Below are 9,925 nucleotides of genomic sequence, written 5' to 3' on the forward strand. Positions count from 1 at the left end.
TCGACCAAAGCGGCCAGACGGTCCCATAATTAAACCTTGGTCGATTAAGACATGAAAGCATTGTGATCAGAGTAGGTAACCAGTAACTATCCGGCCGGTTAATACAAGGTCAGTAACTACACGAAGATTAAGAGAATAAACAGGATTAGGGACATTTGGGCCAAGGTTGGGCCGTAGTTAGGAGAAGGCTAATCACAGGCCCACCAGGAAAACTATAAATAGAAGTCAAAGGTAAGACCAGGTATGTAACATTGATTGCGCATTTACTCCAGACTACTGTTTTCTCTCTCTATCTAAACTGTGGATCTAAGACTTGACTTGAGCGTCGAGCCTTTTTAATAGGTACCGGCGGGCTTTGGATTTCGACATTGGAGGATACTTATCGGAACCGGACGACAGGACAGGAGGACGCTTATAGGAACCAGATATTGTGAAGGGTTAATCATTGTGTCTGCATTCCTGAAACAATATGTTTGCTTCAATTTATTTAATTTTTAGAAATAAATAAATAAAACTTGTTAAAGTTGGTCTCAACATTAAAGATGTTTGAAGCAATATCCAACCATGAATGGAGTTCTTTGAAGCAATATCCAATCATTAATGATAATTATGAGATTATTTTCTATCGAATGAGAGTTTATTCTTAAGTTCGAATGATTATTTTAATGCTTTCTATGAATTACCATTAATGGAACGAATAAAAGTTATGCTTTTTATAATGAGAATTTTTGTTGATGTAGTTAGGTTGAGATAGAATTTTGTGTTTTTGACTAGTTTTAGGAATGTAACTTACCGATTCATGAACTCTTGTGTTCTTGAACTTATTGTTTGAAATAATTTTAACATATAGTTCCAAAACTAGAACATAAAACTTATTTAAAAAGAAATTCGAATATGAATATGAATTCTAAGATATGATCATGTGTTAGAACGGATGTACTGATGACTTTGCAGTCAGTCATATACTAAACGGTTAACTTTAATTTAGATCATATAATGAGTTATTTAAAAAGACAGATTGATTAAGAAAAAAACTGATCATCCATGAAACAGATCGATTATTCTTAATATTGATTAATTTAAAAATAAAATATTATTATCCACAATTAGGTTATGATTAGACTAATTAAAAGTTTATCTTGAAAATTATAAATATAAGTGATTTTATATTTATTGTATTATTAATTTTTTAAGTGTTAACGTTAAACTGACTTTAACCTTAGAATTTTGTACAAATATATTCTAGACTGTTTGGAGAAACGTGAGACGAAAAACTTGTACTTTAAAACAACTTTCCAACTTTATAAGATTTACCAATACCTTAGACCATTCATCTTGATCTTCTACCACAAAACAATGGACAATTATAAAATGAAAATTAAAAATTGAAAATCACAAACAATATCAGTTTAAATAATAGTTGACTATTAGATTTGGACATTACAACAAATATCTATGCATATATAATATATTGTGTGTGAGTGTGCGAGCCATAAAATAATGTTCCGTTACCTAAAATAATTTTTATAATTTTAAATTTATTGTATTTTCTACATTTTAATTAATATTTTATTCCACTAAATATGTGTGTCTTTAAATATTATTGATTGTATATTTTTATAATTTATAGAGTGGGATAACGCATTGGAGATATTTAGAGGCACAATCCTTAATATGTGAAGGCCATAAGTTTGAAAAAGGTTGAATAAAATAAAGGCAGAAAAAATTGTCCTTATTTTTTGATATTTTATGGAGTTAATTATTAGTATTTATTAGTGAAAAAGTTTAGCTCCGAGGAAATGAACTTAGAAAAAATAGTGTTTGAAAGCATATGATGTTGTTTGAAGTTCCTTTTGAATGTGTTGCCTATATATAATGTATTCTCCATCTGTTTTAGAAGTGATGTCGTGATCATACACTTGAATAGAATGACTTTATGCATGATTCATAATAAAGAATAGCATAGTAGCTTGAAAATGACGATGAGATTGATAAGTTTGCTTGGCTTGTGGCATTTAAGCAAGAGTGTAGATGGTCACATAAAGGTAGGAAGATGTAACATTACTAGCTAGCCAGCCACCTATCTACATCATTCAATGAAGAAAACAAAAGGTGGCCCTTCAATGTGGTAGTAGACATGTGCCACCCATGATTTGGTTAAGATTCACATCTCTCAGGATCAAATTCAGCCTTCAACATATATATCATCATGAAATGGACAACTCTAGTACTTTGTGTTTATTAGAACCAGGAAATTTTTGATAAGGTTGCGGTCTTGCAGGATCCTTATGATGCACAAACCCTTGTCTCCACACTTGGGTTTCGGAGTCACTTTCTGATGGCAACTGAAATCAACCATAACAGATTCAAACCATGTGAGATGGAGGAAGTGAAAAATGGAGAACTGTGCTTTGACCCAAAACAATCATAAAATATAGCATGTTTGGTTGGTCAGAGACGAAAGAAGTTAGGCATTTTTCTGGTGTAGAGTAGATAAGGAGTTACTGCATGAAGGGATAAGATAAGAAAGTTTTGTTTTTGATCTTTCTTTGTCAGTAACTGCAGAAACAATAGATTGTTTCTTGTTCTGAAATAAGAAAATGATAAAAGCAGCATTTGGGTATTTTGTGTATGAAATTGCTGCCATAAAAAAGAGAGCATAAAACGTATTTATTCGGAAATGTGTCTGAAATTTGGTGGTGTGAGGCAGAGATGTGAATTGGAACAAGTTAGTTATAAAGTGGGATGGGATTGAGAATTAATTGGCGGGGCCAAGAGTTGAAAAGCTGAAAAGTTAAGGGTCATGGCTTCGACTATGTATGCCAATTGGGTAAACAAAGAAAAAAAAGGAGAAATAAAAGAAGGTGCCATGTGCTCAACTCAATTATTGAACCACAGGAATGTCTAAATCTTCAAGGTGGGTGGGGAAAAGTGCCACAATCATTTTACACCACTTCTCACCTCACTACTACCTTTATAAATCAACTACATCTAACTCCTAACTTATCCATTTTCGAACAACAACAATCAAAATCAAAATCTTATATTCAAAATCTCGCATCAATTAAATGATGTAAATCTTATTTTATAAATTGATTCTGTAAACTGAATTAGATTTAAAGTTTACTTTTTAATAATTATATGTAAATAAATGTAAATTTTACATATTTGTTTTTGATATTACTTTAAAAAGTCTCTTATCAATTAAACTATTTTATGTCTGTATAAATTCATACTCTTTTCTTATTTTATTTGATGTGTATCCTAACAATTATCAAACTTATGTCTTGACGATAGTAAATAAGCCGATTTTATAAAATAGGTCACATGTCAAAAGATCCATTACATCTTTTCTTCTAGTCAACTTAAATATCACATTCGCTGGTCCTACATTTCTCAACAAAACAGAGTCATTCCCAGCTTAAACTTTTTTTTTTCTTGTTTGAATCTGGGCTTGGAGAAGGAGGTGCAATTTCGGTGAAGCCCATTTGTTAGTGTTGCATGGAGGATTGGTGAAGACAGGGAGAATGTTCTATAATGGAGAGTCTGTGAGCTGAAGCAAGAAGTTGTCAGAGAATGGTGGGTGGTAAAGAAAACCTATTTCAAACACCTTTTTTTTTACTTTCTTTTGTCGTCAATCAAGGAATGTTGTTTCCTTTTACATCATCAACAACACGCACAATATATTCCCAACAATTTCTGCTCTTTTTACCTTTTTGTCGGCAAACAACATCATTTTTTCAAAAAAAAAAAATATTCAATTTGTAAAGATGAAATAAAGATGTTAGTGGAAACAAATTTGGCTGAAGATGTTCCAACATGGTTCCAAAATTGAAAGAAACATGAGACTATTTAGGCGTGAAGAGTTCAAATCATTGTAAGTGGCAAGCATGTTTGACAATGTTCTTGAATGTAAAATAACAAAGAAAGCCCAATAAAGCAAAATTTAATCGAGCAAAGTACGAGATTCCACGAAAGCATAAAAAAAATAATAGTAAATTGTATTTATATACGCTTAATTTTACAGTTAAATTAAAAGTTCTGAATTTTAGGTGTTTCGAAAAAGAAGTGTAGAAACTATATACTGTTATAAACATATAAACGCTGCTGTTGAAAAATATACCATTTTTCAATTTGATCAATTTCCAAATAACAAGTAGTCTATTATTGAGTCTGGTACAAGATTGTGCCGAATAAAGTCCAATGCGGATACACCAATAAAACAAAAAAGGCCGATAAAAATATTATGAGAACTGAATTTTATGTGAGCCCATTTAGAAAACTTGCATTGTTTACAACCAAACAAAAAACACCAAATCCCCGAAGCATTCCCTGCAGCAAAACTTTCCTTCAGATTTATCTGACAGTTTCTGTCTCTTTTTTTATCACTTTTATATTACACGTTTTATTACCTACTTCTAATATTCATAAAACAGTTTACCTTTAACTAGTGTTTTGGTTAGACACATGGTGCATTATTTATATCTAATTAATTAACATTATTAAACACATGGTGCATTATTTTTAAAGATCGAATGTGACATGAAAGCGGATGAACTGGCTGAGATATATAAATTATAAGGTTAAGCATGTTTTTGTACGTGATTTTAGTTTTTGTTTCACTTCGAAATTTTGAATTATTTTCAACCATCTTCTTTTAAAAAATATGAGATGTAGTCTTTTATAATCATCAACGTTGGTCTTTTTGTGACGTGACTAACAATGTGTCATATAACTTGTTGGAAATAATAATATCTAATTATCACATATTTAATTTTATTGTTTTAATTAAAATTAATTTTTGATGAGGTGAGGATTGCCCAACCAGGGATTACTACATTGCAATTTTTCTCATTCATCCAAGATTAGGGTTTCCATGTTTATAGAGGAGACTGGTTAGGAGTGGTCCAACATTGGCGACTGTGGTTTGTGGTGACAATGGTTGGTGGCGCTTTGTGATTATGTTATAGATCTGAGAAGAGATTTAGGGTTTTCGTTTTTGTGTGGGTTCTGATTTGATTTGCAAGTTTGTTCTGATTGCATGATTTTCGATTTGGGTGACGTGACTTGGTTTACAATTAGTGAGATGTTGAAGATGATGGAGGCATGAAATAATCATTCACAAAAAGGGTTTCGATTTAAGGATTGTCTAAGATGACATTGTGGTGGACAAATAGGTTTGGATTATGTGTTAGGTTTTTGCACGTGGATGAACAATGGTACAATTATATGGTGGACATTGTGATTGACTGGATTGATGGTTATGGTGGTGGCGTAGAGTTGTCACAAAGTAGTTTGCTACAGGTGTTTTGTTTTGCCCTTAGGGTTTAATGACTATGCTTGTTGTCACGATTTAGGGTTTTCATTTATTGTTGTTCTAGCGAGACTCAAGTGGATGCTTGCATACTGGTTGCTCACAGTAGAGATTATTGAACAATGAAGGAGGTGAGGTTTGTGCGAAGATTGAGTGTGTCTCTAGTGTAAGTGGGTTGTGGCCATGATTCGTCATGGTTGACGAATCATAGTGGTTTGCAAAGTAGTCACTCACGTCAATGAGTGGTGGCTGACAGTGGTTCATGGTGTTAGGATTTCAGGTGGAAAAAATGATGACGTGGCAACCACATGTTATTATGGCTCACGTTAGCCAAAAAAAGACTAACATCTTTATTCGGTGCATGAAAATGAATCAAAATTTCAAAAAAGAATGAAAACTGAAATCACATAATAGTTTAGGAACAAAAACATATTTAACCCAAAATTATACTTACATACTATTTTGATTCTTGTTTTTTTTAATCAAATTTCAATTTTTGTTAATTTCTTTCAGTTTGATTTATTTTTTTGTAAATATGTTTTAACATTGTGTAGTGTATGCCGTGTATTAATATATGATTTATTTAACTTTTTAAAGAAAAACGTATCATGTGTAAGTGTGTCATATATCATTATCTCTTATATTCAATTCAATATTTATATTTTTTATTTTAATTTAATTTAGTCTCAATTTTTTTAAATAAAACAATTTTGTCTCTTTTTAAATTTAGACTAAATTTAATTTTTATATAAATATTGTATTAATAATTTTATTAAAATTTGAATTTTGTTAAATGTTTTTTAAATTACTTCTAAATGAACTCTAATTCTATTATTAAATAAAGTTAAAGTTAGTTTAAAATTAGAAAGAAAATTCTTCTCATTTTTATACTTTAATTCTATTTTTAACATTTGTCAAAAATCAAATTCTATCATTTTAAGTAAGTCTAATCCTATTTTAGATTCGATCTAAATAAGATAATAAAGATCAAACATAAATCTAATTGTTATAATAATATAGTTAGAATTGATTTAAAAATAATTTAAAAATATTTAATAAAAATGTGAATATAACATTTACGTAAAAATTAAAATTGAACTTAATATGAAGAGATACAAAATTATTCCATTTTAAACAAAGCTAAAACTAAATTGAATTAAAATAATAAATATAAAAATTGAATTTAATATAAAACACTAATACTAATTCATATCAATGTTATTTACACTTGACGATCACGTGAACATTTTTTTAAATAAAAAAAATAAAATTTTAAAAAGTTAATAAATTAAAAAAAAACAAAAAAAAAATACTGACATATAATTGTTCACGTTAATAATTTAAACACAGATAGTAAAAATATCAAATTTAATAAAATTAACTAAAATTCAAACTTGATTAAATAAAAAAAACTTGAAAACCGGAATCAAAGTGATATTTATGTCTAAAAGATAATATAAAAGAAGATATTTAATGTTTTTTTTGTTGTATTTTAAGCATTTTCATATGTTTAAAATTACTATAAAATAAATTAAAACATTTTTTTTGTTTTCAAAATTATTATACAAATTCCATTTCACGTCCTATTTAAATAATCTTTTTTAAATTATTTTTGACCTAATTAGATATTTTAATTGCTTTTTGCCTACTATTTCTTTTGTTATAAACTATAACACATGCTACATAGAGAAAAGAGTAATAAACTATAACATATGGTGACTACCCTTACATTGTTTATCTTAAAGTTATCAAAACGGGTAATCCGACTCAACCTGGCCCGGCCCACCACGGGTTTGTCACTTAGTGAGTCAACCCAACTTGGCTCATTTATTAGCGGGCCAGAAAAACTTGAATCCGACTCGACCCACCACGGGTTGACTCACTAGTCATTTAATTATATTTTTTTTAAAATAAAGAAAAAATACAAATTTTCTGTAATTTAAATTTAAACAAATTTCACTCCCAAAAAAATTGTTAAAGACAATTCAAAATAATAATAAAAAGTACAATATAATCCAAATGTCATCCAAAAACAAACACAAAAAACATACAAATAAGTTTCTTATCTTCATCATTTTTTGTTCCTTATCCATTTACGATATTAGAATCTTGAATAGATAAATCCACAATAATCTACTCTCTTGAATCATCTTGAATGTCAAACCTACCTTAATGTAGTTGATCACTTGTTGTAACCCTTGACCCTTGTTCTTGTTGTCTCCAAATTCACTAATAAAGATTTTCCTAATAAAGAGAACCAGTACTCAATAACATTAACAAAAAATTAATAGTTTAATCTATAACATATTTTCTCAAATTCAAAGATATCAAAAAAAGCTTGTTCAAATAATATATACTCAAATTGTTTAAATAAAATGAACAAAATCTGATACAAGCATGTCAGAACATGAAAAAAATCATTCCATGTCTTCAAATCCCCCAGAACAAACAACAAATTCGCAAACCCCTATTTTTGTCATTATAGGGTTTTTGAAAAAAGAAAAGAAAGAGAAGTGAAAAAACAAAAATGTGGAGAAAAGAGAAGAAAAAAGGAAGGGTGTTTTACCTGCTCCTTAAAGAATTTCAGTGAAATGAGGGTGACAACATCGTCAAATAAAAGCAAGAGCAAGTACCGTGAGAGTGATTTGTGAGAGTAGCGGTTATTTTGTTGGTATACACAGTGAGTAAAAAAAGTATTTTATTTTTTAGGGTTTCATAAATAAAATAATAAATTAAAAAAATAAAATTAAGTAGGTGGGTTGGTGGGTCAATCCGACTCACCACAGATTCAACTCGCATGAGCCGGGTCTAAATGAGCCGGGTTGAAATCTGACCCACATATAAGTGGATTGTATTTTTCAAGTCCAACCCGGCCCGAACCCGTGACAGGTCGAGTTGACCCGCAGGTTATGACCCCATTTTGACGGCTCTAGTTTATCCTATCGAAGACATAGTCTACCCTTACATTGTTTATCCTATCGAATCTTGACATAGAGTCATTGTTAAAGGATTATTATTATTTATTTTTCATTACCAAGTTTTGCTTTAACTTTATTTCATTTACCTTTTGCTGTGATGATAAATATGATTATTAATGACAGATGTAAGATTTGGTCAATACTACTGACTTTCCTACGATTGTTAGGTGTTTGAAAAGAAAAAGAAAAACAAGGACGAGGATGTGTTCACATCGTATTTTCTCACAACCTATTAAAACTGTTGTTAGTGCTTGTAAGAATTGTCTAACTTAACTTTAGACAAAAGTAAATTTTAGAGAAAAATATAAACATCAAAAGTCAGAAAATTGAACTGGATTAAAAGGTTAGAAGATAAATTTGACAAAAAAAAAATAGATGGCCAAATATGGAAACCTAAACTAAACTTAAAAGAAAAAAATATAACTTTTTCCGTTGTAAATTGAAATTTATTATCATAAGAAATATAATAATATAAAAACGGGTTAACATATTGCTATTTGTAGTCTTTCAACTTTTTAATAATTTTGGTTTATATTCCTACTTTTAAAATGTTGATCTTTAATATATATATATATAGGTTTGCTAATTTATCTAAGAGAGTTTTTCAGTTGGTATATTTTAGTATAGTGTATCAAGTTTTAGGTTACAAAAATGTCCCTATTAAAAAAAAACTTTAAATCCAAGGGTATTTTAATAATTTTAAAATTTAATTTCAAATAAAAAAATAAAAGATAGTTATTAAAAATCCTGATTGGTCCACGTACGAAGGAAATTATTAACTTTTATTATATATTTTTTAAAAGGTAGTTATTTTTTAAAATAAAAAATAAAACAAAAGTTAGTTGTTTTTTTAACCCTGACAAGTTCTATAAACATAGACGGTTCTATAAATCCTAAAAGGCAATTGTTTTTTAAAATAAAAAATAAAATAAAAAGTAGTTGTTTTTTTAACCCAGATGGGTTTTATAAACCCAGATAGGTTCTATGGGTTTTATAAACCCTAAATTCTAAACTATTATATTTTTTAAAAGGTAGTTGTTTTTTAAAATAAAAAATAAAATAAAAGGTAGTTGTTTTTTAAAATTAAAAATAAAATAAAAAATAATAACTTCTGACCAATCAGGATTTTTAATAACTACTTTTTGTTTTTTTTATTTTAAATTAAATTTTAAAATTATTAAAATACTCTTGAATTTAAAGTTAGTTTTCTTTTTTAACAGGAGACATCTTTGTAACCTAAAACCTGATACACTTTCCTAAATTGTATCAACTGAAAAACCTCCTTACGTAAATTAGCAAACCCAAAATATATATATATATATATATATATATATATATATATATATATATATATATATATATATATATAGGGGTTTGTTAACACGCGTTTCAGTTGGTACGTTTTAACAATGTGTACCGGATTATAGTAGACAAAAATACCCTCAATTATTATGGATTCTAAGTTTTAAGGTTAAGGATATTTAAATAATTTTCATTCTCAAAACTAAAAAAAAAAAAAAAAAACCCCAAACCCTTGCTCACATCCCTCATTCCTCTCAACCATTTCTCTTTCATCTCTCTCACTCCAACATTTTCTCTGTCATTCCTATTGCCCAATTGAAAAAAAAAATCA

The sequence above is a fragment of the Vigna radiata genome, chromosome 3 (genome assembly GCF_000741045.1).
Source record: "Vigna radiata var. radiata cultivar VC1973A chromosome 3, Vradiata_ver6, whole genome shotgun sequence".
In the NCBI taxonomy this organism is placed as follows: Eukaryota; Viridiplantae; Streptophyta; class Magnoliopsida; order Fabales; family Fabaceae; genus Vigna; species Vigna radiata.